The sequence below is a fragment of the Alligator sinensis genome, unplaced genomic scaffold (assembly GCF_000455745.1).
Source record: "Alligator sinensis unplaced genomic scaffold, ASM45574v1 scaffold446_1, whole genome shotgun sequence".
Taxonomy (NCBI): domain Eukaryota; kingdom Metazoa; phylum Chordata; order Crocodylia; family Alligatoridae; genus Alligator; species Alligator sinensis.
The window spans coordinates 262,017-275,204 of record NW_005843090.1 but is presented as its reverse complement, the minus strand read 5'-3'; the positions used below and the strand labels follow the sequence as shown (position 1 = coordinate 275,204).

The 13,188-nt window shown below is 54.0% G+C and overlaps 1 protein-coding gene across 1 annotated transcript in view; it reads left to right on the top strand.

Moving 5' to 3' along the window:
- Positions 1-13,188, top strand: part of ARHGAP39 (Rho GTPase activating protein 39) — a 160,391-nt gene that overhangs the window by 27,392 nt on the left and 119,811 nt on the right. The gene's annotated exons all lie outside the window — the stretch shown is intronic.

The following is a 13,188-nucleotide window of genomic DNA, read 5'->3' as shown; positions in this document are numbered from 1 at the left end:
ATGGGGAAGTCTCCATCCTTGGAAGTTTTGAAGATCCGGCTGGACAAATCCTTGGCTGGGAGGGTGCAGTTGGGGCTGGTCCTGCTGCGAGCAGGGGGTCTGACTAGATGTGACGTCCTTCAACCCTCGTTGCCTGTGACTCTACGATGAGTCGGTAGCTGGACACCGTTGCACTGTGGGACGAACCTTTTCCTCCAGCACCGTTCAGGATCCTGGTGTTCAGCGGGAGGTCCACCATCTGCAGCCTGCTTGAGTCATTATCTGCCTTCCATTGTGCAAGGGCGTATTATGACTTGTCCTTTTCTTCCTTGATTTCCCAGGGTATTAAATAGCCCTAGCCAGGGTTTGGGCCCCCTGTGCATGGCTCTGTTAACATGCCAGGAGGGTTTCCACTGCCCCGTTGGAAAAGCTTTGTACTCCTGGGCCTCTCTGATCCCTGGGAGAATCTGACCATGCTCACAAGTCGTGTTGCTGGCCCCTGTGGTGTTTGGACCAAGTTCAGTGCAAGGCCCAGATGTCCTGGTAGCATCGCCACGGGCCTTAGGATCTGGTCTGCTTGAGGCAGCGCCAAATGGGGGAGCATTTCCTTTCCAAGGTGTCGGGTGCTCTTCACTTGAGTCATCTCAACCCATGTCCCAGCTGCGTTCCCACTGGTCCCAGCAAGCAGGGTCTGCCTCAGGAGGCGCTGCTGGTGGCCACTTCCAGCTGCGGCGGTCTGCCTCTTGCTAAGCATTGCATCGGGGCCAAAGCAGCTAAAGCCGGCACAGACCAACGAATCGTAGCCAACCATCCTGATAGCATCGGCAGTGCAAACTGAACGCTGGTGTTGAATTGCAAGGATCCCAAGGACCGGGCTGTATAGGCTCGTTTTTCAGATTTGCTAATTGTTCAGGCCTTAATGAGACAGTTCAGTTCCTTTGTCTTTTTTTTTTTTTTTTTTTTAAGGGAACTTTTAAGCTAAAAAACCCCTGTGCACCAAGCACACAAAAAACCCTCTTCGTTTTAAACTGCCACCGGAGAAGTCCATCTGAATTTCACGACCCCCTTGAAATCCTTGCCACCCAAATATGGCAATGTTTCTCTAACACGGGAGAAAGTGCAGCCTAAAGTATAACAAAGGAAACGGTTGGGGGTGGAAAAAGATTTTAAGTAAATCTAGTGTTAGTTTTCCAGCCTTAGAAACTTTATGAAAACTTCAGGAAGGCAAAAAATTGATTAGAGCGGTCGTTGTTATGCCAGCCGGAGCAGGATGCATTGTGGCAACGGTAGACTAGATCAATAGGGAGAAGAGGGAAAGAAGAGGATGATGAAGGCTGTAAGAACAGCATCCTATGGCTCGTAAGGGTTATGCATATTTTGCTTGATGAGTTAGCTATGCATTTATGTATATACTGAGGCAACCAGGATATGTTTCACAGGTAAAATGTAGTGCAAGAAAGTAAAATCCTTCTTCTTCGTCTCTCCACCACGATGGCCCGTTTTGTTCCACCTGCTTGTGCTTGTTCGTTGTACTTTGCGAGACTTTGGTGGCATGTGTGGCCTCGAGCAGCGGCACTGCAGCAGGCATTGCGTGGTCTGAGGCTCTGTGCTGCAGTCGCGGGTGGTTGAACCCATGGCATCGCCCCACTTCTTCATTAGTTCCTTGGAGCGTCCGACTCTGGTGCGTAGGCGGCTGAGACATCGCCACCTTTCCCGTGGTTCGTCAGCCCCCGTCGGGTGTTTCTTTCAGCCTCTCGTTCCACGTCTGTAGTCGTGTCTCCTTGGGTGTGGCATCAAGAGGCCGGGCGCTGGTGCATGACGTGGGTTGGTTGTGTGCTGTGGGCTGCCCGTACAGCAAGTGTCTCGCATCTTCAGTTTGTCTCATTTGTTGTGTCCTGCTGACCACTGCTCTTCTGATGTCCGACGGAGCGATGCCAGCCGGCAAGTACGCACTGGCCACGTCTACATGTGCAATTAATGCTAGTTGGTTTTACTGCGCAGCAAATTTACTTTCTGCATATGCATACTGTGCAGTAGATTTAATCTATTGTGCATTAAGCGCCCGCACATGTAAATGGTGATGCTTTACTGCGCAGTAGATTAGTCTACTGCACAGTAAAGTGTCTTGTGTAGACACGACCACTGTGCAGGCTGGTAGGCTTCACGCATCCTGCGAGGCATCGACTGTAAAATCCTGGTATTGAATGACTGGGAGCTTGGCAATTGGGTCCTAGTTTAACAACACATTTTAGGTTACTACAAGATGTTTTCCCCACAAAAAACCAGAGCTCTTGCTTTGAAACGAATTGCCCTGCTTTGGCAAAGGATCCTGGACCTAGTGTCTGCCCAGGGAGGGGTTGTGCTGTTGAAGGCAGCTTACAAAAAAACAAAAAAAAAAAGCCAAATCTGACTTGGAGCGCTATGGCCAGCAAGCTGTGAATAGGACAAAATAAATGTTAAGACGCTGTTCCTAGCAATAAGCCATAGGAGTTCAGCAAAAGTCCTCCATTAGTCCAGCCTCTCTTGGCAATGCAGTATACCTGCCTGAGGTGTTTCTAAAGCCTGCTGTGCACACGCATGTCAAGTGTTTTGACCTCTGGTTAGCTTAAGAGGCATCCGATAACTCGATCGACTAACACACGGTGCAGTCGATGTGGCTGGGATTGTCATGTCCACTCGAGATGTGGTCCTGACGTCCGGTACCCAGTTGCAAAGGGCTGCCATGGGAGGGGGTCACTCTCCTTAATCCTGCGCGTTATGAGACTACGGCTGGGAACGGGGCCCGTCGTGCTAGGCCCTGCACAGCCAGATTGAGTAGGTGGTCGCTGCTTTGAGTAGCCCACGCGCGTGTGAAGTGTGCCCCAGCAGGGTGATCTGTTCCCTGGCTGAAGTGGGGTAAGCCGTCCACCTTCATCTCGGCCCCAGATCGCTGCTGGGAACGTGGGACGGGACGAGCGATGCTTGCGGAGCTGTTCTCAGCGGCCTGCTGTCCCGCCGGGAGCTTTCGGTGGAAATCTGTGGCTGGGTTTCTCGTGTGCGTGCGTTATTTATTTTTTTAACGCATTTCTATGCACTTTTCTGTGCCCCGGCAGCACGGGCATCTCCGGCAAACAGGCCGTCGTGGCTGTTCCCAGAGCTCGCCGTTCCCACGCTGATTCTTATCAAAGCAGATTAGTTCCCAGCCACTGCTTTTTTTTTTTTCCCTTCTCCTTCAAGGGATTTATCACATCGAAACCAGCCTGCAGCTCGGGGCAGCGCCAGAGGTGACACGTGCGCGGGCTTTGCCTTGCCTTGCCATCCCCGAAAGAGGTGCCAGCAACCAGGGTTGGGCTGGTTTGAGCCCAGGCCACATCTCGTTTGCATCTAGAAACCTGGTCCTCGTCTGCAGGGCTCTTGTGTTTGGTGGCGACTAATCACCTTTTGGCGGGAGCATGAATGAACTTGTGGTCGGCGACTGAGGGACTGGGGGCATCTGCCTCATTCAGAGTCGGACGCTTGTCTGCTTCCCAAATCTCCTTGGTACGGCTTGCTTCAAAGGGGGGCAGCATCTCTTCTCCCACTGGCGGGGATAAGGCAGGGTCCCCCGTTGTCTGACCATCCGCAGAGGTCCAGGGGGAGCGAAACCGGGCTATAATTGAAGCATTGCTGACCTCGCAGGGCTGTTTGCAAGATGCGCTCTGACCTGCAGAATGGCCCTGAAAAGATAGAGAGCCGGTCGCCGCAGGAAGCGAGGGGCTGCCTTAAATCTTCTACCGACACGTGCATTTGTGGGCACAGGCCTCGAATCCCGAACAACGTGGCCAAGGCCGTGTGGAGAAGCTTTCCCAGCCCCTGACCAGACCACGCCTGTCTTCAGTCATTAGTGCTGGCGTCTTTGCTCCCATGGCTAAACCCAACCCAACGCACTGAAATCATTTGGCTTATCCTCCGGGCCAAGGGAGACAGGCTGCTCGTCGTCCCGGTGCTTCCCAAAGAGCTCTGCTGCATCCTGAGGGTTTACTGACCTGCAGATCCTGGGTCGACTTCCATCGATTTGGATTCAGTCTCTTCAGCAGAAATTCTTTCGTAGCAAAGAGGCCGAACGCTGCATCTCCCCTGCCCTGCCCCTGCTACGGTGCACAAGGTTGCACCACAGGTGATAGTGGGAGAAACGCCGTTGGGAGTCATTTTAGTCAAAGAGCCGTAGAAAAATTGGGTTGGAAGGGACTTTCAGAGGTCAGCAGTATCAGCCCCATCCAAACCATCGCAGACACGTGCATTGTCCGACCTCTTAGTAAACCTCTGGTCATCCCTGCTGTGGCATCAGGCCTCACGCCTGGCCCTGCCACAGATGAAGCTGTGGGGCACAGTGAGCGGCCAAGCATCTGGAGGCCCGTGCATGCATGCATGCATCCCTTCCTTACAACAGGTGCATGCCCACGTGTTGCTTTCTGTGGTCCCCCCCACCGGCGGAGCATCACTGGATTTCGAGTCTACCCCTCTGCAGCCTCTTGGTTTTCTAGCCTATTTCTAAGCCATGCACACATCTCGACGGCTGTTGCAAGCTCATGTTAAAACCTCATCTTCCAGCAATTCTAGCAGAAAGGCCACGCCGGCTCTGGCTTTGGTGTCCAGGTTCCTTCTGACCTGGCTCAGGAACCACACGTTGCTCAGTCAGAAGTCAAGATCTTAACGCTGCGCAGAAAAGCCGGGACTGGTGAATTTGGCAAGAAATAGCTCAGCCCCCACGGGAGAAGATGGGAGTGTGATGCTGTTCTGCATAATACAGCGTGAAAAGTACACCGACACCGCTACGACTAATAATAAAAGATTTTTTTTCTTTTCCTCCGGGGGTTATGCTGTCCTGCGAATACGTTTCAAGAGGAGCCGCTGCAGGGAGCGACAGGTGCAAGGTCCGCTCTTCTGGAGCAGGTCGTCATGTCTCCGCCGTCGTGGACGGAGCGCCGGAGCGGGCGCGCGGTACGGGTTTGTAGGTGGGGAGGGAAGAGGAAGCCATTAGGAATTGTCCCACCACGACTCGCCTGTGGTTTTGAGTTTGATTTGTCCTCCACTGGGGACGGTTTGGGAGCAGGGTTTGGTTTCGACGTCGGCCAGTCGAGGACGCCGCTCCGGATCCTGTATTGGAGACAGATCGGTGCTCTTCAGACCACTCGCCCGTGAGCAGGGATCCAGACCTCGTTTATGGGGATCTCGTCGTGCACCCGCCGGACTTGAAAACAGGTCTCAGCCCTTCTGTGATGTAGGCGAGTCCAGCACGGAGGGTGCCTGGTCTTCAATCGGGTGAGCGATTCATTACTGCCAGGAGGTTAAAACCCTCGTCCGCCACGTCTGGCAAATAGCCGCGACGTCGGCCGCAACGTCTCCTGTCTCATACCCGGCGCTGGGCTTTCTCGAATGAAGCCTGTGGTTTGACTGCCTCGCCTTCCCGTCTCTGCTTACCTGTTCATTAGCGACCCTTTGCCTAGGTCATCTTCAGTGCCCCTTCATACCATCACCCTGGGTCCATCGTATCTTCCATCCTTGGAAGTTTTTAGATAAAGCCTTGGCTGGGATGATCGAGCCTGCTGTGAGCAGGGATTGGACTAGAAGTGACCTCCTGCGGTCCCTTCAACCCTTGTTTTCTATGAGCCTGCGATCTGCCGTGCTCCAGCAGCAGGGAAGATCTCGTGTTGGAAGGAGCCAGTTATGCAACGTTGCACCTGGGGATCTGGGGGTGGATTCATTTTTTTTTCTTTTCTTTTTTTTTTTTTTTTTTATAATCTAAATATATAGCAAACATTTTGGCTTCCGAAGCGCAGAGTGTGCAACAGCTCGGCTCAGTTTCTATGGAACCCAAACACCCGCAGTACGAAACGATCCAAACAGAACAAACGGATGGAAACACTTGTGGGCAGCCCATGAAATAAAATCAACTCCAAGTGCAGGCTCCGCCATGCTTCGAATACTTCAGCCCACGGGGAAGTGCATTTGCATTGGAAACCTTGAGCCCAGCATGCCGTTTTGAAGCACTAATAGGGCTAAAGTGTGGCACAGAGATATCGATTGCTGTTTTGGCTGGAGGCAACTGGAACATCGGGACGTCCGCATTGTGATTTCTGCAGTGATACTGAGATGTGGTAATTCAGCTTAATGATATTACTTCCCCAGATCTTAAATCGACCATCATCCTGCCAGCCAGGCTGTTTTCCAGCAGTATCTACTGGAGCAATTTCTCCCTGCTCCAGGCAGCAAATTCACACCAACGTGACACGTGCCTGCATGCCTCCTAGGCTTATGTGTACAGAGCGCTGACTGGCCGCGTGATCGTGGCAGCACGTGCACACATGAAACCCCAAATCCCATGGTGCAGAGAGCTCCTCACACTCGGAGGAACGTGGCACAGGAACACCACACCGGCGGGAGTAGTGTAGTAAGGGCATCCAGGCAGAGAAGAGGTGTTGGGAGCTTATGAGCAGGGTCTTATGACATGGCTGCCTGCGACAGGCGGCTGCTGAACGCAATCATCCCCAAAGATCCCTTCCAGCCCTGCACTGCTATTCTTGGGCCGTGACGTGTTAAATGCAGGAGCAGCACCCGCCAAAAGGGGTGGCATCTGCAGCCCACAGCTGGTGAGGATGGCTTGAAAGGGGCTGCAGCTGTTTCAGGCCCAGGGGCAGGTTTCTGAGCTCCAGTCTCGTTAGGCCCTTGTTCAAGCCCTGGTTTATTCAGCGTGCATGGAGAGGTTGAGAGCACTCGGCGTTTAGGTTGTGTCAGCCCCCGGACCTGTACAATGGGTCTAGTACTTCCCTATCTTGCAGTACTGCTGAGAGGCTGACCTCATTGCACTGGGGCAGGCTGGGGGCGACAGGCTGGGCAGCAGAAAAGGACCTGGGGGGACAGGGGACAAGAAGCTGAACAGGAGCCAGCAGTGTGCCCTTGGTGCCAAGAAGGCGAGCGCTGCCAGCAGATGGAGGGTAGTGATTCCTCCCCTCTATTCAGAACTGGGGAGGCCACATCTGGAGTCCTGTGTCCAGCTGTGGGCCCCACTACAGAAAGGATGTGGACACATTGCAGAGAGTCCAGTGGAGGGGAACGGAAATAATTCAGGGGTTGGGGCACATGACTGGCAAGGAGAGGCTGAGGGACCTGGGCTGATTGAGTCTGCAGAAGAGAAGACGGAGGGGGATTGAATAGCAGCCTTCAGCTCCCTGCAGGGGGGCTGCAAAGAGGATGGAGCTGGGCTGGTCTCAGTGGGGGCAGATGGCAGAACAAGGAGCAATGGGCTCACGCTGCAGCAAGGGAAGTTCAGGTTGGATATTAGGAAAATCTCTTGCTAAGAGGGTGGTGAAGCACTGGAACAGGTTACCCAGAGAGGTGGGGGAGTCTCCATCCTTGGAAGTTTTGAAACCCTGGGTAGACAAAGCCTTGGCTGGGATGTAGTTGGGGCTGGTCCTGCTTGGAGCAGGGGGTTGGCGTAGATGTGACCTCCTGAGGTCCCTTCACACCTTGTTGTCTATGATTCTACGATTCATTAACCTCTCTTCCCCCGCTGAGACTCTCCATTGGTGATTTGATGCAGAAATGCAACGCGTCATTGCATGGAGCAGCAATGGCCAACCTGTGGCATGCCTGCTGCAGGTTGCACACCCGCCTCTGTGGCATATGGTCCATAAGGTCCAGGGCTGGACAGGCTACACAGCAGCCAACAGGACAGGGAGCAGAAAGCCGAGCGGTGGATCAAGCAGGGGAAGGAGATCAAAATGGCACTTGGGGGTGGGCATGGGGCTAACTTGTGCCATGTCTGCCAAAAAAAAAAAAAAGAAGAAGAAAAAGTTTGGCTGCAGACACAGCAAACGCCTGCTGTATGGATCTGACTCCACAATACAAACTGGTGACGGGGGGTGGGCATTGGGAAGGTGTTCTGCTGTGAGCGGTGAGATATTTTTCTTTGAATTAACCACTAATAAAGCAGATGGTAATTAGATTGCCAAGTCGTTTCCATGCTTAAGCACTGCAGAGCTGAGCGTTTTGCAAGACGCCGCTACCTGCGGACGGCTGAGACACGTGCCAGTGGCAGTCGGACCCCTCGGCTTCTAGCCTGTCTGGAGTTTCTCCCTCCTTGATGGGAGAAGCGCTGCTTCGCCTCTCAGCATCCAGATCTGAGCAGATTTCTTCCATGGTAGGCATCTGTCTGTCTCGCCAGACAATAGAATTACGCCGAGTGAGACATCAGCTCGCTGAATGTAAACCTCGCTGGAAAGAGAGAGCGCTGCTGGACTGACCTCTCCAGGGCGCACAAGCCTGGGTAGTGTCTATGGAGACTCTGAGCTGCCCATCCCTCTCCCAGCCTTGCTGGCTTAATCCAAAGGAAAGGCAGGAGCCTGTACTTTTGGCACCGGCTTGGACACAAGAGCTGCCAGAGCAAAGGCCAATGGCTTTGGGCAGAAGAGCACCATAGAGGGGGTTACTGGCCTTACCCCTGTGAGAGGAAATGCTGCCAAAAAGTTGTGGAGCTGGAGTCCTCTCCACGATGGGTTAGACTGGGCTCTGCAACCAGATTGCATAGCATCCTTCACCTCCCTGCAGGGTGCATCCAGACAGGATGGAGCCGGGCTGTTCTCAGTGGGGGCAGATGGCAGGACACGGAGCAATGGGCTCAAGCTGCAGCAAGGGAAGTTGAGGTTGGATATTGGGAAAAACTTTGTCCCGAGGAGGGTGGTGAAGCACTGGAATGGGTTACCCAGGGTGGTGGTGGAGTCTCCATCCTTGGAGGTGTTTAAGACCTGGGTAGACAAAACCTTGGCTGGGATGAAGTAGTTGGGGCTGGTCCTGCTTGGAGCAGGGGGTTGGACTAGATGTGACCTCCTGAGCTCCCTTCACACCCTTATTTTCTTTCTTTCTACCTTTCTAACCCTGGCTGCAATCCAGTCTAGGAGCAGAGCCCCGATAGACAGACAAAGGGATGATCTCCTTTGCTCCAGCTGAGCTGGTCCATCACTCCCTCATAAACTAGCCACAGCCGTGGTCACCTTGTCCTCTGTCTCCAAGTGTCTTGCGATATCGAACCAACCAAAAACGTGGGGGGTTCCTTGGGAAGATGCTGCCTGATGCGTGTTGTTCCTGTGAGGGTCCTGGGGATTTTTATGCACAAACCAAGGGTAAACCTGTGTCCTAGACCTGCTGCCTTGCCCCGGGAGGACATTAACAGCAGTGGGGGAAGAGAGCGATCTGTGTCCAGGCTTTTAAACCCCTGCCCTTACTGATCGACATGCCTGCCAGCGCACGGACAGCCTCTGCTGCTTCATGAGTAGCTTTTGGAAAAACTGCTGGCCACAAATGGGGAGCAGCGTGCTTCTTGCTGAACATAATAACTATTAAGAGAGCCTGCTCTGGTCATTCAGGGTGTGCGAGGGGGTGCAACAGCGAGACGCGTACATCGGTCAGCTAACGCATGCAATGCTGAGTAGCCGGCAAGCGTGGCTGGAGCGGTCCAGCGCAGGGAGGAAGGACGTGAAGAAGATCAGCTCTGCCTGCTGGAAGTGACCGATGGCATTTGGTCCCCGAGTCACCATCGCTTTTCAGCAAGGACATTCCTCCTGCTAAATGCCATGGGAAGGGGGAGCTGGGCAGCGACCGAAGCAGGTCTTCTGTGCCCCCTTGCACACGGCAGCAGGGAGGGGAAGCTCGTGGCTACCCCCGGCTGTCGTCTTTGAGGCACAGACAGCGGTGGCTTGGCCTGGCGGTCCTACCACGCAGTCCCCCGTTGACCTTTTGTGCCATTCGCGCTGATGCGTCCCAGCGTGGGCAGCTCTGTGTGGGCCCGCGTCACTTTTTCCCGGGGCACCGGGACAATGCGGTGCATTGTGGCCTCACAATGGCAAAGCTTCAGCCTGGAAATGGTCTCTGCGGCCGCGAGGCTGCCAGGGACTGACTTCATGCACGGACAGGAGGGGTCGGGGGGGGTGGGCCGACAGCCTTTTCCCTGACGAGATGACAGCGTGTTGCACTCATGGGAATTGTGGCTTGACCGTGCTCTGGTTAACCATTAAAACAAGTCCAGGCCTACTTCCTATAAAGCTGAGTTACAACCTGCATTCAAGCAGTATAAATGATTCAGTGCCGCAGATCAGCAAGTGGAAGAGGGGAGGGATTACAGGGCACTGGGGGCTTGTGAAGAGGGATGCACCGTGTGCGGGGATAAACGGAGTACTTTAGCAAGGGGCTCTAGGGCTCCCTTGAGAGCCCGGTCTGTGCCGATCAGACGCTACAAAGCAACTGGTTTCCACGGGTAAACTACTCGGGCCACACAAGGGGGATAGTCTGGCTTGAGAGCTGGAAATGGGAAGAGAAATCTGCTCTCCGTCGCTTGCCGGGCAGCTAAAAAAAAAAATCAAGACATTGCAAAGGGGGTGACCCACGTAGGGGAGCGGAGGGGTTACCTTTCCTGCCAGGACGCTGGTTGGGGGCACAGGATGCTGTGCTTCAAATGGGATAACTGCAAAGCAGCGCTCCGCCATGCACTGCAGCCCTGAGCAAATCTAGCCCCTGTCAGACGGGAGAGTCGGCTGTGTCATGCTGCTTGCAAAGACTTCGGCAAGGTTCGGAGTTGTCAGCTGGATTTCAGATCGCAGAATATGGCTCGTAAGAGACTTGACAGGCACATTGAACCCCCTCCGGGAGCCTCCCATTTGCTTTCCCTGCCCTGAATGGGGCGGTGGGGGGGAGCATGAAGCCCTTTGGCTTGCTTACCCATCTGTAGGACGGGTATAACCTCTCGGCACGCTGCCACACCTGGGGCGTACAGAGCACTCCAGCTGCTAGGGACTCTGGTCACCCTTCGAGTAGCTGAAAGCATGCTTCTCCGCAGCTCGTCGGTGGGACTGCAGCCATGCAACCGTTGCGACGTGGGGAGCGATGCAGAGAAAAAGCACCGTGAGCTGGGAGCACGTGCCGCCAAATTACAAAGCCGGTCATTGCAAATCTGCAACCGCTCCTCAACTCTGCTAATGGCCGTGGCTGTTCCTGTGACCCGGCATGGCTCTGAAACAGGAAAACGGATCAGACAAGCCATCTTAGTTGGTCGCGTTTATTCTCTTCCCCCCACCTTACCATTACCTGGGCAGTTAATCGGGTCCCAGGATAACATTCGTTTCTTCTTTCAAAAGTCTTTTTGCCCTCCAGTATAACTGAAATGAGGAGGTGCCTTGATAGACATCAGCAGTGAGGCGGGGATGAGCTGGTTCAAACAGACATGAGCTTTCGTAGGCTACGGCCTTTGGCAGACGCAGGCCTGGGTGGATCTAGGGGCTTTAAAAGGGGAGTGCAAGAGATGTGGCACAGCCTCACCTATAACACCATGCATTTTTCTCCCGCTAAAGCGAAACTAGTAGGTCAGTAAAGCTTCTAGTTATTCAACTTAAGATCAAAGCAAAAACAAATACAACTGTTGGACTGTGCGCTGCTTTGCTAGATTATATGCAACATTAAAAAAAAAGAGCCCACAACCACTTAGGCAAAAATACTCAAAAGAGATTGTGTCATCAGTCCTGTAGTTCTTATAGTTTAATGTACACCTCTTATTCAAAATCTAGCTGCCTTGAGTGTCTCAACAGGACCTCTAATATTTCACTGTCAGTCATTCCTATTTCTGAGTTGAAATGTTTTTTAGCTGGAGCTAAAACAGGCTGCAGGGCTTTGAAGTAAAAAAAAAAAAAAGAAGACGTTACCTAGTATGATGAACAGACTGCAAAACTGCAGGAGAAAAGGTAGTTAGACTAGTGGAACATAAAGACCATTAAAAATGAGGAGAGGGTGGTTAATGCCAGTGGGGTGGAGAGATTAGCAGGAATCAGGGAGATGATAAAGAGCCACAAAGTCCAATTGACTCTCCAAGCACTGCCTGTATGGAAAGGCGGCTGGAATCAAAGCGGGGTGCAACTACACCCCTGGATACACGTGAGGTAGTATTGACGTCTCCTGAGAAGTGTTTGCTCGGGGTAAATGAAATGAGGGAGGCTTTCAGGGGCGCCAGTTAGGGGCATAGGCAGGCAAAGTTCTTTGGGTAAATGCAATCTCTTTTATTAGACCAACTAAATAGTTGGGAAAATTGTTCTTTGCACGATTTGTTCTTTGCACAGGTTTGTGCTTTGGGGCACAAACGCCCTTCTTCAAGCAGAGGGAGAGAGTTAGGGCCATAACTATAAGTCCTAGTTGTTTGGAGCAGGGCCGTGGCAGTGTCTTTGAAAAATGTCAGCTACTGCAGGCTCTGGTGGCCCAGATCTTACCAAACCTCGCATTAAACGGCATTTTACAAAACTGAAGAGATGTTTCTGCCGCTTCTCAAGTCTGGAGAGAGTGGAGAGGGTTGTTTTCCCTTTGGAGCCCGCTCTGGGCTGGGGCTGTCGGCTGCGGACAGGCCAGGCACCGCCCAGGCGGGAGAAGGGGCTGGCGCGTGTTCTCCGACTGGCGAGGACGACTCCTCGTCCAGGGGACCGGCACCGTGGCTGCATGCTGCAGCCTGCAGCAGAGGCAAGGTGGCTGCTTCCGAGGGACCATGGAGAGCAAGCTAGCTATGGAGCCACAGGGGCAATTAGCCGGCCGCCGACCTAACGAGCTGGCCATGACACTGCTCCCCATGGAGCCCACCCAGGGCTGTGCGGCTGGTGGGGCGGTAGGGCTACCACTACCCTTTGGTAGTGTTGGCCAACCAAGGACTTTCTGCAACGGGTCCCCCAGCCGCCGGAGCTGTTGAAAACCTCCTTCTCGAGACAGCTGTGCTGCAGCTGGCCCCTCGGGCCGCGGCCTTCCCCAGCGCGAGGAAGGAAGCGCGCCGGCTGCAGCACAAGGCCTCCCTTTATGATGAGCCGTGGGCCGTAGTGGCCAGCGCTGGATCCAAGACCAGCTTTGTCTGCCGGGGCCTCTGCTAAGAGAAGAAAGGGCTGGCGCCGGTGGCTGGCATGCGGTTGCAGGCACAAACGGCTCTTCTCTCCCGGGGAGAGAAGGCCTTTTAATGCGGCCGCACGTGGTCGGAGGAGGCTGTTCGGCAGAGGCGGCAGGGATGGCCCGGGCCTGGCGCGGGCGGGAAAACACCCCCGCCCCCCTCTCCGCCGGGGGGACCAGGTGCTGCTGCAGGGCTTGGGCTTCCCTTGCACCCCTGCCTGGCGTATGGCTTCTCTCCCCTCTCTGCTGCTTGCTGGTGGCAGCCCAGGGCTCCCTCTCCCCCCGGTTGGG